The following is a 16,548-nucleotide window of genomic DNA, read 5'->3' as shown; positions in this document are numbered from 1 at the left end:
TTCAATCCATTCTCCTGTCATGCTCTTCAACATGCCCATGTGGGTGGGCTGGAGGCAGCTGGCACCTGAGATTGTATCTGCCTCCCCCACAATCAGGGATTTGGGAAAACACTCAGACAATGACCTATCCATCTGATTGTTGACTCAGACAGATAGGCAGAAAGAAAGATGCACATTTAGATAGCACCTTTGATGACCTGGGGCAATGAAGCATGCTTCAACCCAATAATTTCAACCTCAAATCTCTGAAAACACAGACACAAAGCTTCCTACTTTTACCAGGTTGTCTCTCAGCCTCCTCTTTTCTTTAGAAAAGAGTTTTAAGCTGTTAAGCCTTTCCTGGTGATTATAACTACTGTGTTTCTGTCAGATTTGTGACTGAACCTTTATTTTCCTGTTGTGAGTGATGCTAGTAGCAGAAACAGTTCCTGACCTGTGAGGGTTTCGGTTGGAGTATTTATATTTACACTTTCATTCTCACCCTCACATACAGTGTGAAATTGATGTAAAACAGAAGGAAAGGATTGAGTGAGCACCCACAGAAACACAAAAGGCAGCATGTGTACCTGAGTTGAATGAACCTGGACTTAGGAAAATATGACAACAATCACAACTAGTTAGAATTACAGAATCCCTTAGGCGCACAAAGAGACTATTCAGTCCATCGAGTCTGCAATGACTTGCTGTCCCACCCTACCTCCATAACCCCACATTTAGCATGGCTAACCCAACCCACCTAAACTACACACTACAGGCCATGTTAGCACGGCCAATCCATCAAACCTGCACATCTGTGGGAGGGTCACATATTATGTCTAAGTGCTCAGGATTGTAGATGAAGGCTTGTGTTACAAATACTTGACTGACCCAAATCCTCTTTTTTTTTTCAAAATAAAATCTGGGGGAAACTGCAGCCAGGAAGATTTCCAATTATCTCATGAGGAAGAGATTTCAAAACTCGTGCCACTGACCCAGGGGGCGCTGTGAAGTCACAGAGATCTGGGAGCCAACAGAAATGTAATGAGTTGTGAGCAAGGTGGGGGTGAGACAAGGACAAAAACAGTCTGTCACACGGGGGAAGGCAGCAGAGATTAAATTGCAGAAATGGTAGTCCCTCAAGGCCATGGGGAATGGAGCTAAGGCTGGGAAAGAAACCAGGAAACAAGGTGAGCAGCTGTCAAAGAAATACATTGACAAAACAGAGTACGCAGTCTGAAATTGTTGCTCTCATTGGTGAGTACAGAACGCTGTAAAGCCTGGATCACTCTATTACAGCCAACCCATGCAGGATAGGCCAAGTGGCCTCGATCTGTGCTGTAACGTTGTGATAAATTTATTCTGACATTTGGAATTCAGGTTGGATGATGTTCATAAATTCTCAAATTGGACTTGAGTTTAATATTCTGGAGAAATGTTAAATCAATCACAATGATCCCATTCTGCAGACTTTAGTCCGCAGCCCTGCATGTTCCAGCATCTCAGTTACATCCATGTCCTTTTATTCTAATGTGATGCTGGTTCCTGCCTCTGCCACCCCATCAATGAGTTCCTGCTCCCCACCATCTCCGAGTGAAATGAATTCTCCCCTCCCATTCTTTCTGGGAATTAGTTTCAATCTAAATCCTCCAGTTTCTGACTTCTCAGTTAATGAATAGCTCCTTCCTATCCACTCGATCTGGATTCCTCAGCATTTTATCACTTCAATTAAATCTCAGCTCATCCTCCTCGGAAATCATTCCCAATCTATCCAACCTTTTCTCAGAGCAGAAATTTTCCAATTGTAGAAATATTCTGATCAATCTCCTGTGTACCCTCTATGGTGTGATCACATTAACCCTGGAATAAGGGGATCAGAAGTGTGTGCAGTACTTTAACTGTGGTCAAACAAATGTTCCTGACATTTCCCATGTCACCTCCGTGTTCTTGTGGTTGTCGCTCTCACAAGAAGTGTCCTGATTTTCCCACACGGAACTGGATGTGCACTCCATGGGACTGGGTTTCCCTACCATATGTTTATTTGTTAACTAATCCTAAATTAACTTCAGATTAAAACAACATTATCAGCTACCCACCAATCAACTTCTTCCATTATACTCAAGTCACCTTACTTTTTAAAATCTCTTTAAAATTATTACTATCTAAACACAACAGGCTTTAAGTTGCTGATCAAGTATTCAGATGTCTCCACTGTTACAATCACTTGAAGATTATCTTTACCTTCAGCTACATTTGGTGAATTGAACACTGATTGTAAATATATAAATATCAAAAGGACTTGAGTTTTATGATAATTAATCCAGTCTGACATTCTTGTTGGTTAATATCTTGAAGAGAACTGTCCTCAGAATTCCAGCTGTGCTCTGACTTCATTCACAACTGGATTTAGTTGGACTGCAGATCTTAGATCTGTTATTTCCCGGATTGCTTCACTCTGTCTATCACTTGCTGCTTATGCTGTTAGGCTCACAAGTCGTCCTCTTTGGGAACTGCATCAGGTTAACACCTCAATTTTAGGTATTCATGCTGCTGTTACTGACATGCCCTCCTGAATTCTCTCAGTTGAATGAGAATTGATACTCTGGTTTGATGGTAAGAGGTAAGTTGGTGGATATGCTTGGCCGTGATTCTGTAAGTTTTGTTGGAATACAATTCTACTGCTGTTGGTGGAAGGAAAGGGCTAAACTCTTACACTATTGGCCCCATATACTACATGCAGTTTCATGAACACTGATAGGCCAAGACATGAAATACGAGCAGCACTGTACAATGATACAGGATCACAATTGCAGTAAGGGGAGTTTAAGATCCAACTTGACACAGGAGTAGGGAAAGAAACAGTTGATGAGATTGTCTCATTCATAGTCACAAAGAGACTCTATGAGGTTATTGTACTGTTGGGGGAGAAGATGGAGAAGGTTAGGGAGATGGAGAACCCTTCAAAAGAAACTAATCTGCCTGAGAGTAGTGAGATAGAATTGATTGCCATGAATTTAACAGAAAGCTAATTGAAACTGTTTTAATCCCCAAAGGATAACAAGACTAATGATGCTTCCAATCATCATCAGAAACAAACCCCAGAATACATAGTTCGGAGATGGATTTCAATTGCCAATCATTGCCAAACATCCAACTTCTGCAATCATTGAGCAAACGTATGTGTGATTACCCAGTTCTGATGAACCAGAATATCGCTGTTCACTCTGTACAGATGGACAGCGATGTGGGGAAGTCTTGGCTGAGTGGTATTGTCTCGAGACAGTTAATCTAAAACCCCAGATAGTGTTCTGGAGACCTGGGTTCAAAGCCTGCTGCAGCAGATGGGGGGAATTTGAATTCAATAAAAAAACTTGTGAATTTAGAGTCTAATGATGACCATTCATCGATTGTCAGAAAAACCCATCTGGTTCAGTAATGCCCTTTCAGGAAGGAAGCTGCCATCCTTCCCTGGTCTGGCCAACATTGTGACCTCAGACTCACAGCAATGAGGCTGACTCTTACCTGTCCTCTGGGCAATTAGTGATGGGCAGTAAATGCTGCCGGGCCAGCGACACCCTCATCCTGTGAATGAATAAAGGAAAATAAAAATCTGTACCCAGTCTGAATCTGTACATGTTCAACGATGTTGTGAACATTACCAAAACTAAGATCTCTATGTGCACAACTTTATGAGCTGCCAAAACCATTGTTCATTACTTGGCGTGAAAAAGAGAAAAATATCCTTCAACTGGGGCTCTCAGTAAATTGACTGGGGTCTCAGCAGGATGGATGCCGAAGTGAATCCCTTCCCCCCCCCCACCCCCCCCCCCCCCCCCCCCCACACACACACACACACACACACACACACACACACAGCAGGTGAACAGCTTCTCCCCAGTCTGACTGGTTTGGCCAGTTTCCAGGTGGGATGGGTAAAGAATTCCCTTCTGTCATTCCCCACATTTCCAGAGTCGGTCCGTTGTCTGGCTGCACTGGTGTTTTTCCATTTCAGATAAATGCTGACAGACTGTTACACACACCGTTAGCCTGCACCCCCACCCCCCCTCTGACTACCCCCCAAAGAACCCAGTATAAAACAGTAAACATTATCTCCTGCTGTGGAGGGAGAGGGACAGCCTGTGTTGGTCTGAGTAGCAACACTGAGCAGATTTACCGAAATGACAACTTAATCGGTGACCAGAGCAAGTTAAGCCAGTCCAAATAAAATGCATTATAGCGTAGAAAGAGCCCCATTAAATTCAAGCTGGCTCTCTGTAGCAGAATCCAATATTCTCATTCCCCGTACGTACCCCAAACTCTGCAAGTTTATTTCCCTCAGAACTGATCTAATTGTTTATATCAATTATTGATCTTCTCTACTTGCATCACCATAATAGGCAACATGTTCTGCATATTTCCAGCCAATACAGTCAGCAGAAACACTTGCTCATCTCCCACTGTCTCAAAACCTCACATCTGGTCTTAATTCTTGTGCCATCACCTATCAAATACAGATATTTTTTGTCTGCTATATCTAGGTCTGTTATAATCTTGTACAGCTCTATCAAAAATATATTTAACTTGTTTATTTCAAACAAAATAGCAATTTCTTCAAATCAATCTAGTGACTGCATTTTCTTCATCAGTGAACCACTCCAGTAAGTCTGTCCTCCACACCCTGAAGATCACTCATATCCTTCCATGTTGATGTCTATTTTGTTCCACAAATCCAGATGACACAAGTTTTCTGTACAACAGCAGTAGCTTTATTATCGGACAGCTGGCAAGGATTTCAAAGCATCTCTAAAGTAGCCGAGTGTCTATTTGTACAGACTCATCTTCACAAATCTCTGCCTTACCCACAGAGACAGTATATTTAATAAGAATTAGACAAAGGCATATCAGTCACATGGGCAATTGCAATTACATAGTTTAAAGCTGGTAATTATGAATTTACAAAGCTTGATGAATGCCAATGTCCTGTGATAATGTGTGATGGATTACAGAAACTGATTATCGTATTGTTCATGATTATGTGTTGATGGGAAGAGATTAAGGCAGAAGGGTTCTTCCTTCAGTAAATGCGGGATTCACTTACCTATGCTCATATGGAGGGGAAGTAAGTCAATGGGAGCAGGAGGCAGTTTAACAAGGTTGTGCCCAGGGCTCTCCGTCTTGTCTGGAAAGGGCAAATTGCTCTATCTGGGGTTATGGTGGAATCCACATGTGTGGCTCCAAGAGGTTCTGTTTCAAAGATACGGTCTGCCTCACCCCTACTGAGGTGTTCAGTCTGTATTGGAAGAGTACAGGCCTTGTACTCTTACAATACGTCAGGAAGACCTTTGGCAGGAGAATGTTTAATCCTTGAGTCGCCAATGCATCCTGAAAGAGAAGCAAAATATGGAACAGGCCCCTCTGTGGTATTTTAACTTCCTCATCCTGACCAGGAATCTGGTGACCACAACTGGATGCACTGATTGACTATGACCTAACTAGAACTTTGTCAACCATCTGCATCTTTTCCATGAGTATGTTATCATTCTCTCTGATAATGAAGCCCAGCATCCTTTACGTTTACTCAAAGCACTTTATGTTCTCTCTCCTTTAAGGATTGGTACACATTGTCCCGCATTCGTGCTGCCCTGCTCTCTATGTCTGTGCCATTCAAATATATATTCCCTTTCTACATTGCTTCTCTCAAAATGCATCAACTTACTGTGTGTTCTAAAGAAGAGACATATTCCACTCAAAATATTATCTCTCACTCCACACATTCTACCCCCTGGAAAACAGAACAGGACAGCACCGGAATAATTGGCCCACCATGTCTGTGTGGATCATGATTCCACCTGCCTGTACATGATCCATATCCCTGCAAACCCATGCCTGTTTATCTGTCTGTCCAAATGCCTCTTAAACATTGTGATTGTTTCTGCTTTTACCATCTCTCAGGCAAGTAAATTCTAGTCACTGACCATCTCCTGCATAAGAAACTTGTCCGACACAACTCCCTTTAAACTTGCACAGATGTTGGAAATACTCAGCAGGTCATGCAGCATCAGAAAAATCAGTTAATGTTTCGGGTCCGGTCCCCCTTCCTCAGAAATGTTAACAAATTTCTCTTCACAGATGCTGCTAGAACTGCTGAGCTTTTTCCGAAACTTCTGTTTTTCTTTCTGGTTTACAACATCTGCTGTTCTTTCGGTTTTCATTTCCTTTAAACTTGCCCCCTCTCCCCTTAAATCTATGGCCTGTGAATTGGTAATTTCCACTTGGAAAAAGATTCAGATTATTCACTCTGTTTGTCCCTCTCAGATCACTCCACAGCCACTGACTTTCCAAAGACAACAATCCGAGATTTTCCAACCTCTCCCAATCCAGGCAACATCCTGGTAAACCCATTTCCACCCTCTCCAAAGCCTCCACATCCTCCTTATAATGCGGTGCCCAACACAGCCCACAATCCCCCAAAGGTGGCCTAATGACAGTTTTATATTCACTCCCCTGACAGAAGAGGGCAAGCCTGCCATCCACCTCCTTCACCACATTCAGGGAGCTGTGAACTTGCACCTGAAGATCCCTCTGTATATCAATGCTGCTCAGGACACTTCCTTTTAGTGTATACATTGCCCTTACAATGAGCCGCCCAAAACGCATCACATCACACTTGTCTGAATTAAAATCTATCTGCAGTTTCTCCGCATAACCTTCCAACTGATCTCATCCTTGGTGTTTCCTTTGACAACATTCTTCACGATTCACAACTTCTTCACTTTGTGCCATCTACAAACTTGCTAATTAAATCATTTACATTTTCAGGCTAATCATTTATATGTATTACAAAGGACAGATGTCCTAGCTCTGACCCTTGTGGAACAGAGGCACTGGTCACAGACCTCCAGCCACCAACATGCCCCTGCACAACTGTTACTGGGAGAAATATCAAAGAGGAGCCTTGAGTTCTGTGCTGAGCAGCATGACCAATGTTTATTCAGAGCTCCTTACTAATGCAGGATGGAAGAGTTCCCTCTCTGGAATTCTGTGGATCCCCCAGCCAAGTCCAGCATTTGGATGTGTTTCTTTCATACATTCCACTAATATTTCCCCCCCTGACCCGATCTCCTGGGTTCGGGATGTCAGCTCGGATGTTTATGAGCTCCCTTTCCCAGTCTCTGATTCTCTGTCCGTCTGCAACTTCCCCTCTCAGCTCATGCAGTTGCTTTGTCAGCTCTTTCATAAATTGTTTCACTCTATCCTTGCCATTGTTCATCTCCTGCCCTCCCACTACCGTACCCTCTGGCAGCTGCATAGTCCAAATTCAAAGGTGGATTGCTCAGTTCCCTTTGCTGGGGTTGACGTCAGTTTCATTAGGATTGTGGGGAGTACACTAACCCATCCTGGCCTGTCTCTGTCAGGGCCTTAGTCAGACTAGCTTTCAGTGTCTGCTTCATTCCTTCTACTGTCCCTGAGCTCTGGGGGTGGGATGTGAGATGGGATTTCTGCTCAGTACCAAACAAGCCACAGAGCTGCTTAACTTTGTTTCCTGGAGCATGTGTCCCTTGGTCAGAATCTGCAGGGGAATGCTTCCACCCACTGAGTAAACCTGTTTATTAAGACCCAGCAGGATTTCCTTCCCTGGGATTGGGATGGGGGTGTATGTAAAATCCATCTGTAATTGTTCCCGTGGGACCCTGGGTCCCTGCGACTGGGTCCCTCCATTTTATCCCGATTGTTTTCCCTGGCTCACACTGTGTACAGACTACACCCCTGTGACAAAACCTTCTTGTTCCAGAACACCCCTGTAGTTGATCATCCGATATTGCATTTTATCCTGCTCAATATGGGCCAGCCCATGATATGGTTTTAATAATGTTTGTCTTATACAGTGGCACTGCTGGATCATCCTATGTCCTATTACTGCCCCACCCTTTTCCCATTCCTGTTTCTCCTGCTATGGGACTGTTTCTGGAAATGTCTTTAAACTTTCCTTTCTCGCTTCTGTAGCTACTGCCACTGCATCCTCCTCAAATGTCTGCACTGTTTCAGTAAGTATGCTCACCCATGCTCACTACCCCGTTGGTGTGGGGTTTCTACTTTCCTGTCAGCTCTAATCTTCATTATTGCTGCTTCACTGGGAAAGTTAGCTGCTTCCACTAACTCTCTGACCTGTTCTTCATGCTCAATGTGGCCCCCAGTCAGGGTGATATACCTTCACCCAGCCCAGTCATGAACTATGCCAAAGGCATGCTGACTGTGTGCATTTTGCCTCCCTCACCCCTGGTTAATGTCCGCACTTCTGGTAGGGCTCCTGATGGTTCTCTATGTGACTGTGCAATGTGTAGACATGAACAGCTTCCTAGGTTCCCTCTCCAACTGCTCTCATTTTAGTAATTGAGGGGGTGAGGGATAAATCCTTATCAGTAACTGACAAAGATGCTCCGGTGTTAGAATCATGCAAGGGTTGGCCCCTTAACAGCACGTCAATGAATATTCATGGGCTATGCATATATATACATGAACACAAGCCACTCACAATATGAACACCTATCTCCCTCTCTGTGCCTATGTTCCTTGTCTATGTGCCCTTTCCTGCTTCCCTTGTAACATTGTGGGTCTGATTACCCTCCCTGTACTGCAGCTATTCCCCTGTGTTTCTGTGTTTGCCTCAGCTCTCATGGCCCAATTCAGAATGTGGTTAGAATGATCTCCCACTGAGAGTCCCATGTTTATAATTACAATTATATAGTGTCCCATGTTGTCTTTTAAATACATCAAACAAATTTCATCACCACAGGTTGGGGTTTGGTAATCCCCTGTGGTCGTTACACACCTCAGGCTTCCTCTCTGTATGATCCTCTATATTACCCTTGGTTCCCTGAGACACCAAGGTTATTTTAGCCCATTCAGCCTGTCCCCTCCCCAGTGTGTCCCTGTAATATCTGTAAATGCCTGGCGCCATGGATCAGCTGTACTCTGGGGGGAACCGGCTCACACCCCATCCTCTCATTGCAGGTACAGTTTCTGCTGTACACTTCAGGGCATCTTGGGCCGAGGGAGGGTCCGTACATCACCTTCGGTGAGACTGTGTACCTCTACTAATTCATCCATATTGTCCCAATAAGGCCCACTATTACCATTTCTCTATCAGGCCGGGTGTTCATTCACCAACATCTGTCGTTCAGTGGGTGAACGGTTCAGGTTTGGTTTCTGTCAGTTCCCTTTGTTGCTCCCTACTGTCTGTCCAAGTTTGAGCTTTGATGCCCAGTGGTGCCACAGACAGGGCCTTCTGGACCTTACAGGGCGGTGGGTCATCCCACCCATCGCCGTCCCTCTGTCCATACGTGGGTGCTTTGTCATCTAACCCGTTCCAGTCAGTGTCACCATCCTCTCTGCCTTCTGAGGAGAACGGGGCACTAGGTACCTCCCCCACTGTAACTACCACCTGGCCCTTTGGCTTTAAGGCCTCACGTCTGAGAGTCACCACCTTCACTTATTCCTGTTTCCCATAATAATGTAACACATCCTGTCATTCCTGGATTCAAACAGAACAAAATGTGAATTTGGTTTTACTTGAAATATTAATAATTTGACATTCACTTTACATATTTATAGAGGTGAAAATTCTACTGTGATTATTTAAGTGAATTTAACGTGATCATACAATGAAAATAACTGATAATCAACGACAATGAATGAACTGAATGATAAGTGATTATTTGTACAAGTTCTTGCAATGAAAATTCAATTTTATTTAATGCTTGTCACCCATTACACCATGGGCATTGTTATTAGGGAATAAAGTAATGGAAGGATATCAGAGAAAATAAATGGACTTTAATTTTAGCTTCACTGCAATAATGAACCAAAACAATATTTGGAAATATGGTTAAACTACATAACAAAGTTTCTAGTGTCATTATTGACATGAAAACTATTTTAGTTTGCAAGTTGTTTTGTACTAAGAATTGTGATTTGGAATACACCACTTAAAATACATTTTGAAGAGAATAATCAGATACATTTTTGGAGGAAATTAGGAATGGAAATAAATATATATTCATTGATATTAATAGTTTTAAAATGTTGAGAAGTTGACTGGGATTATTTTAATTGAGAGGCTGCATGATTATAAAGACTAATTCACCATTTTCATTGCATTGTTGGTTTCACTAGAATCTGTTGTGAAGCTCTTGTTGTGTGCAATGGACTGTCACTAATAGCTTAATTAACCTGCAAGTCTCAGATCAGGTTTCCTTTGTCTGTAAGTCAGTCTGTAAGTGAGCAACACACCTGCTTTTGTGGGGGGAAATAAGTGGCAGATCACACTGAGAATGGTTTCTAGCACGCACCATCAGCAGGAAAGGGTTTTTTCTAAAGAATTCCAATCTCTATCTACAAATCTGTTTTATCAGTTTGTGGAGGATTCAGCCGCTTTGTTCAGAGCTGTTTTTATACAAGCAGTTGGTTCATTCTGTCTTTGCCAAGAATGTTGTTTACTTTTCCCTTTTACTGTGATTCTGCAGGTTCGCACATTCTGTGAGTCAATAATGTTCAGTGACTGAACATTGATTGATTTTGTCTCTAACAGAGCAGTGATCTTGTTTTCAGCTAACTATTCACTTTCCATTTCCTGGTTGTGTTGAATGTTCCAGAACCAGACTCTGAGCAAGGTTTCCATTCACTTGTGCTGGATTCACTGACAGCCACATGGTCAGTCAGTTTCAGCAGTTTGAATTCAATAATCATCTAGAGTTATGAGTCTATTGATGAAATTATTCTCGATTGTCAGGAAAAACCCATCTCGGTCACTGATGTCCTTTAGGGAATGAAGCTGCCATCCTTACCTGATCTAGTCTACATGTGACCCCTGACCCACAGCAATGTGGTTGACTCTTTCCTGCCCTCTGGGTAATAAATGCTGCCCATAACCAGTGGCACCGACATCCAGTGAATGAATTTTCAACAAATCTCTTAGTCCTTTGTCATGTGAGAAAGAAGCAGAAGGTGACCTTTCAGCCCCTCAAGTCCACTCCATCATTCAATAAGGCCAGGCCTGATCTGTTAGTGATTTGTGTTCCATCTTCTCCCAACATCCCTTAACAAGAACCTATCAACCTGTGTCTTAAAAATATTCATTGAGCCCACCTTCTGGGGCAGAGAGTTCCAAAGTTGCACAGCCCTCTGAGAGGAAATAAATCTCCTCATCTCTGTCCTGAAAGGATGAATCTAATTTTAAAGTAGTTCTCTCGAGTTCACGTCTGACCCACAAGAGGAAACATCCTTTCCACATCCTCCTTAACAAACCATTCAGGATCTTAGACACTTCAGTCATGTCACCCCTCACTCTCCCAAACTCCGGCTGAAACAAATCCAGCCTGTCCAACCGATCCACATTTTATTACTGTCACGCCGGGTTGAAATGTTGTGTTGTGTTTATTATGCAGTGAATGTGTTGTTCCACTGTGTGGGGTCTAAGAGTCAACGTGAGCCATACTAGCTTTCCTGTCTCACTGTGTTACATATATCTTACATCACTGTGGTGATCCAATCCCTCCCTACCTCATATAACCAAAAAGAATGGCAGAGAGAGATCAAGAAAAGTTGTTCAAAAATTTGTTGTTGCCGAAAAGGTACTTGGTCTGTTTGTAGAGATTGCATTGTAATTGAAGTAACTAGTTAATGAAAAGTTACTGACAAAATATTTTAAGCGGAGTTGCTGCTGGTGATGGAAATGCTGTGGTTGGTATAAGAGAGGGCTGGGGGGAATACTGTACTGATGAGAAAGTTGAGCAAGGTAACCTTTTATCTTTGTGAATTAGAAGAGGCAGAGATTGCAGCTAGGACAGTGTTGGAGCTGTTTTGATCTTGCAGACATTATTTTAATATTTATTTGATGTGATTTGCTTGTCACTGACTGGGCCCAGCATTTATTTCCCATCCCTAGTTACCCTTGAGAAATTGGTGCTGAGCTGTCTTCTTGAACTGCTGCAGTCTACCTGCTGTGGGTTGACCCACAATACCATTGGCGTGGGGATTTCCAGGACATTTTCCCACCAACAGTGAAGGAATGGTGATATATTCCCAAGTCAGGGTGGGTTAGTACCTTCGAGGGGAACTTGAAGGTAGTTGTATTTCCATCTAGCTGCTGCCTTTGTCCTTCGAGATGGAAGTGGCCAGGTGTTCCTTGAGTGTTGTTAGGGCGGCACTAATCCAGGCAAGTGGGGAGTATTCCATCACGCTCCTGACTTGTGCCTGGTAGCTGTTGGGCAGGCTTTCAGGAGCCAGGAGTTGAATTACTCTTGTAGCCACTGTGTTTGTGTGGTGAGACCAATTCAGTTTCTGATCAATGATTATCCCCAGGATAATGTTGATAGTGGGTGTTCAGTGATGGTCACAGCATTGAATGTCAAGTGATAGTGGTTAGGTCGTTTCTTATACGTGATGGTCGCAGCCTGCATTTGTGTGGGATCTATGTTACTTGCCCCTTGTCAACCCAAACCTGGATATTGTCCAGATCTTGTTGTTCTTGGGGTTGGACTGCTTCAGTACCTGAGGAGTTAATTGGTTCACAATGTTCAATAATTACAAAATTATGCAAATTCCTTTTTCTATCAAATGTCATGGACTGTATCTTGTGGTCACTCTGATATTAACTTTCGTTATCTCCTTATTTTCTTCCTAATTCAAACACAAATGTTTGAACATCGATCAGGATAAAATTAAATAATTTAAAAACATACGTTTCTACATGTAAACTAATTGAATGAAATACATTCCTTCTGTATTGTCTGCATTTTGAGCAAAAGTCATTTCTTTTCAATAATTACTGAATGGCTCATTCATTGTCCAAATCCATCAATCCAGCTGTTATATTTTAGTCTTCAGTTTACCGATCTTAATGGTGTCTAATCAACATCAGAGCAAAGTGCTTTTAAAATGTTGAGTCAACTTATTTGTTCTGATTACAACATTTATTATGAATTCATTATCCTTATAATAATTACAGAATAATTTGTTTGTCTTTCTAACATGTATAGTCAGATCCATATTTTAATTTAATCCATTGTTTCATTTAATCCATTGTAACAATACTATTGTTTTCAGGTCAAGTATTCCACAATGGAATCAATGATTTTGCATCCAACATGCTTCGAAAACTGACTTTTGCTCTTTGAATAATCACAGTAATCTCAGCCTTATAAATTCAGAGAACTGTAATTACTTTTCACTGCAATGATTGCTGTTCATGTCTACACATTGCACAGTCACATAGCAACATTAAATATCTCCTTCTTTGAAGTGCACTGATACATTTTCAAAAATCTATGTGTTGCTAATGTGTAACTATTGTTCAGTTCAGTAAGGGGTATAAATGTGCAATAATAGCTCAGTACGTGAACTGATGTGAATATATTGCAGTGTACAAACTCACAATCATTGTGAAAATCAATTTTTATTTTAACCATGGAAACACAGTTGAATTAATTCAATTATATTTCACTTTAGTGCTCGCATTCATTGTATTTCTAATCACAATAAGAGTGAACTATTTCATATGACACAATTATTTAAAATTCATGTCACTTTTTTATGGACACAAAATAGAATTAATACCCGTTTTTGCTTTCCTTTACCTTTCACAGTCAAGTTTGAATTGTAGAAAGTTAGACTGATACAGCACGGAAACAGGCCATTCAGCCCAACTTGGCATTCCGGCCAGGTTTCCGAAACTAAACTAGTCCCATTTTCCTGTGTTTGTCCCATATCCCTCTGGATGTTTTCTATCCATGTAACTGTCCTACAGTCTTTTAGATGTTGTAATTGTACCAGCCGCTGCCTTTCCTCTCACAGCTCATCTCAATATGCCAAACACACGTTGTGAAAAGAGCTGCCCCTCGGATCCCTTTTAAAACTTTCCCCCTCACCTTAATAACATTTATACTTTAATCAGTGACCTGAAACAAATAAATTCAAGATATTGTGACCATTATAATCAACAACAGATACAAGTTGAGAAAATGTTGGATTGAAAAATAATTCAATTGACACTTCGATATTTTCTAATCAACTCTAAGGTGCTTTGACACATCTCTGTTTAAGGTAGGAATTGAACACCTGCCTCCTGGTCTATTAGTACAGACATTATCAGAGCCCTCCATAATGTGCCCATGCAGGAAGGGCAGTACTATAATCACATACTTATTGTGGTTACTCTCAGGGAAATCTGCTCAGATATTTATCGTGATAATTGGACTAGGATTGTATTAGACAGCTCCAGTGTGTAAAGGATAAAAAGAATTACTAATTTCTAATAATGATGGAACGAAGCGACAATGATCTTAAATAAATATAAGTCTCATGATAATCAAATAATTCAATATGTTTGAAGCAGTTATTCATATACATAAATTAACATTGACCTGCTTTGTAACGCACTTGAATTGGAAATAAAGCATTCGCCATTCAACGTGACTACTCAGCGAAAGACAACTTTCCTCAGTTTCACAAAATTGTGATTTCTAAGAATTCAAGATTTATTGTAAAAGAATAGATCAAACATTTGTTAATTCAGGTTTGTGTACACAAGAAACACGTGGAATTAAAATAATGTTTAATGTGAAAAATAGCTCTTTTGTAATAATCAGAAATATAGAAATGTTAGCATTGAAGTGAAATACAATCAGTACAAAAACGCAAAAAACTGTGGATACTGGAACTCAGAAACAAAATCAGTAATTGCTTGAAACCAACTCAGCAGGTCTGGCAGCATCTGTGGGAAGCATTCAGTGTTAATACTTTGGGTCCAGTGACCCTTCCACAGAATGTATTTTTGCTCAAAGCCAATTCAATCCAACTGAGCTTCCACACTGAAAATTATTTTGCTAAGATTATGAGATTGTAGAGTTCAATATTGTTTGTCAGTTGATGTATTGAGCCATTGTTCCACATCGACAGCTGGATATATTGCATTCAAACAATGATTACCAGTTAGACATTAGCAATAATTAGTTTTAAAATTGCTGAAACCAAATTTAAGGTTGATAAGAAAATCCTTATTGCAATGTAATTGTGCAGTATATCGGAAAAAACTGAAATATTGAAGTGAAAAATAATTAGCCATCTCTTAATTGATAAGGCTGATTAATAATCTTTCCATTAATATTAGAATTCAGATGAAAGAGAATGAGATAGTTACTATGAGTGTTGGGTGATAAAACTTTGGTTGATTGCAGGTGTGTTGACCTGAAAAGAATGTTAATATTTCATTGTGATACTGGCACTAAAAATAATGGATTCAACTAAAATGTGAATCTCATGATGGTGTGAGAATTGAAATGACAATTAAATAATAATTAATGTTAGAACTCAACACTTAAAATGATTCAATATATTAAAAGCAGTTTGTACTGGATATTCATTAAGATCAGTAAATTGAGAATTAAAATATTGGATTAATTATCACAACTTCAGAGATTATTCATCAGAATTGTTTTGACATTTAAAAAAACCTCATTTATTCAATAATTCTGCATTTCCCTCATTTTCTGTCTTTTTTCCACAGGGATCTGTACTGGAACCCTTCTGGTTATGATACAAATATATAGAAGAGACATGAATTAAAATCTAATTGGGTGAGTTAATAAGCTTGCAGATGATGCAAAGTTCAGTGCAGTTGTGAATAATGTAGAAGGTTGTCAAACAATGCAGCAGGAAAAAGATAAACTTCAGATATGGGAAGAGAAATTAAAGGTAAAGTTTAATCCATACAAGTGTGAGGTGTCTCACTTTGGGACCTCAAATATTAAGAAAAAGTAGATAGTTAAGGGCAGGACCCTGAACAGCTTTGTTGTTCAAAGGGATGTCGGCATTCAAGACCATGGCTCCCTGAAAGTGTCCATGCAAGTAGATAGGGTGGTAAGGAAGGCAAATGGCATGCTTGCCTTTATTGGTCAGGGAACTGATTACAAGAGTCAGGATATCATTTTGCAACTTTGTAAGATTTTGGTTAAGGCATACTTAAAGTATTGTATTCACTTCTGTTTGCCACATTACAGGAAGGGTATAGAGGCTTTGGAGATGGCACAGAGGGTGTTTACCAGAATGCTGCCTGGATTTGGAGAGGCTGCTTTTTTGTGGCTTGGGCAAGAATTGATTGAAGTCTATACAATCATGAGATACATAGGTAGGGTTGTCAGTCAGGAAGTTTCTTCCCAGAGTTGAAACGTCAAAACTATGAGGCATGCATTTAAGGCCGGGGGGTGGGGGAGTTCAAGGGGCATGTGAGGGGCAATTATTTTTTACACAGGGAGTGGTAGGTTTCTGGAATGAACTTCAAGCGTTGGTGGTGGAGGCAGATACATTGAGGCTATTTAATGTTCATTTGGATAATTTGGATGGATATGGACCAAGGATAGGCAGAAGGGATGAGTTCTTTTGCATTATATTCAGCACAACATTATGGGCCAAAGGACCATTCCTATGCTGCACAGATCTTTCAGAGAAAACTAATATCTCACTCATATGACATTTAATCTAATCAATATTTAGCCACCGGTATCAGAAATAGGAAGA

At 40.9% G+C, this 16,548-nt stretch overlaps 1 long non-coding RNA gene across 1 annotated transcript in view; it reads left to right on the top strand.

Annotated features, from left to right (window-relative positions):
* LOC140483958 (uncharacterized) overlaps positions 1–15,588 on the top strand; it is an 85,103-nt gene extending 69,515 nt beyond the window's left edge. The window contains exon 7 of the long non-coding RNA XR_011962097.1: positions 15,539–15,588. This is a non-coding gene — a long non-coding RNA (uncharacterized lncRNA). The remainder of the gene's footprint in view (positions 1–15,538) is intronic.
* The last annotated feature ends 960 nt before the right edge of the window (positions 15,589–16,548 follow it).

The sequence above is a fragment of the Chiloscyllium punctatum genome, chromosome 12 (assembly GCF_047496795.1).
Source record: "Chiloscyllium punctatum isolate Juve2018m chromosome 12, sChiPun1.3, whole genome shotgun sequence".
Taxonomy (NCBI): domain Eukaryota; kingdom Metazoa; phylum Chordata; class Chondrichthyes; order Orectolobiformes; family Hemiscylliidae; genus Chiloscyllium; species Chiloscyllium punctatum.
This window is presented reverse-complemented; position numbering and strand designations above follow the sequence as displayed.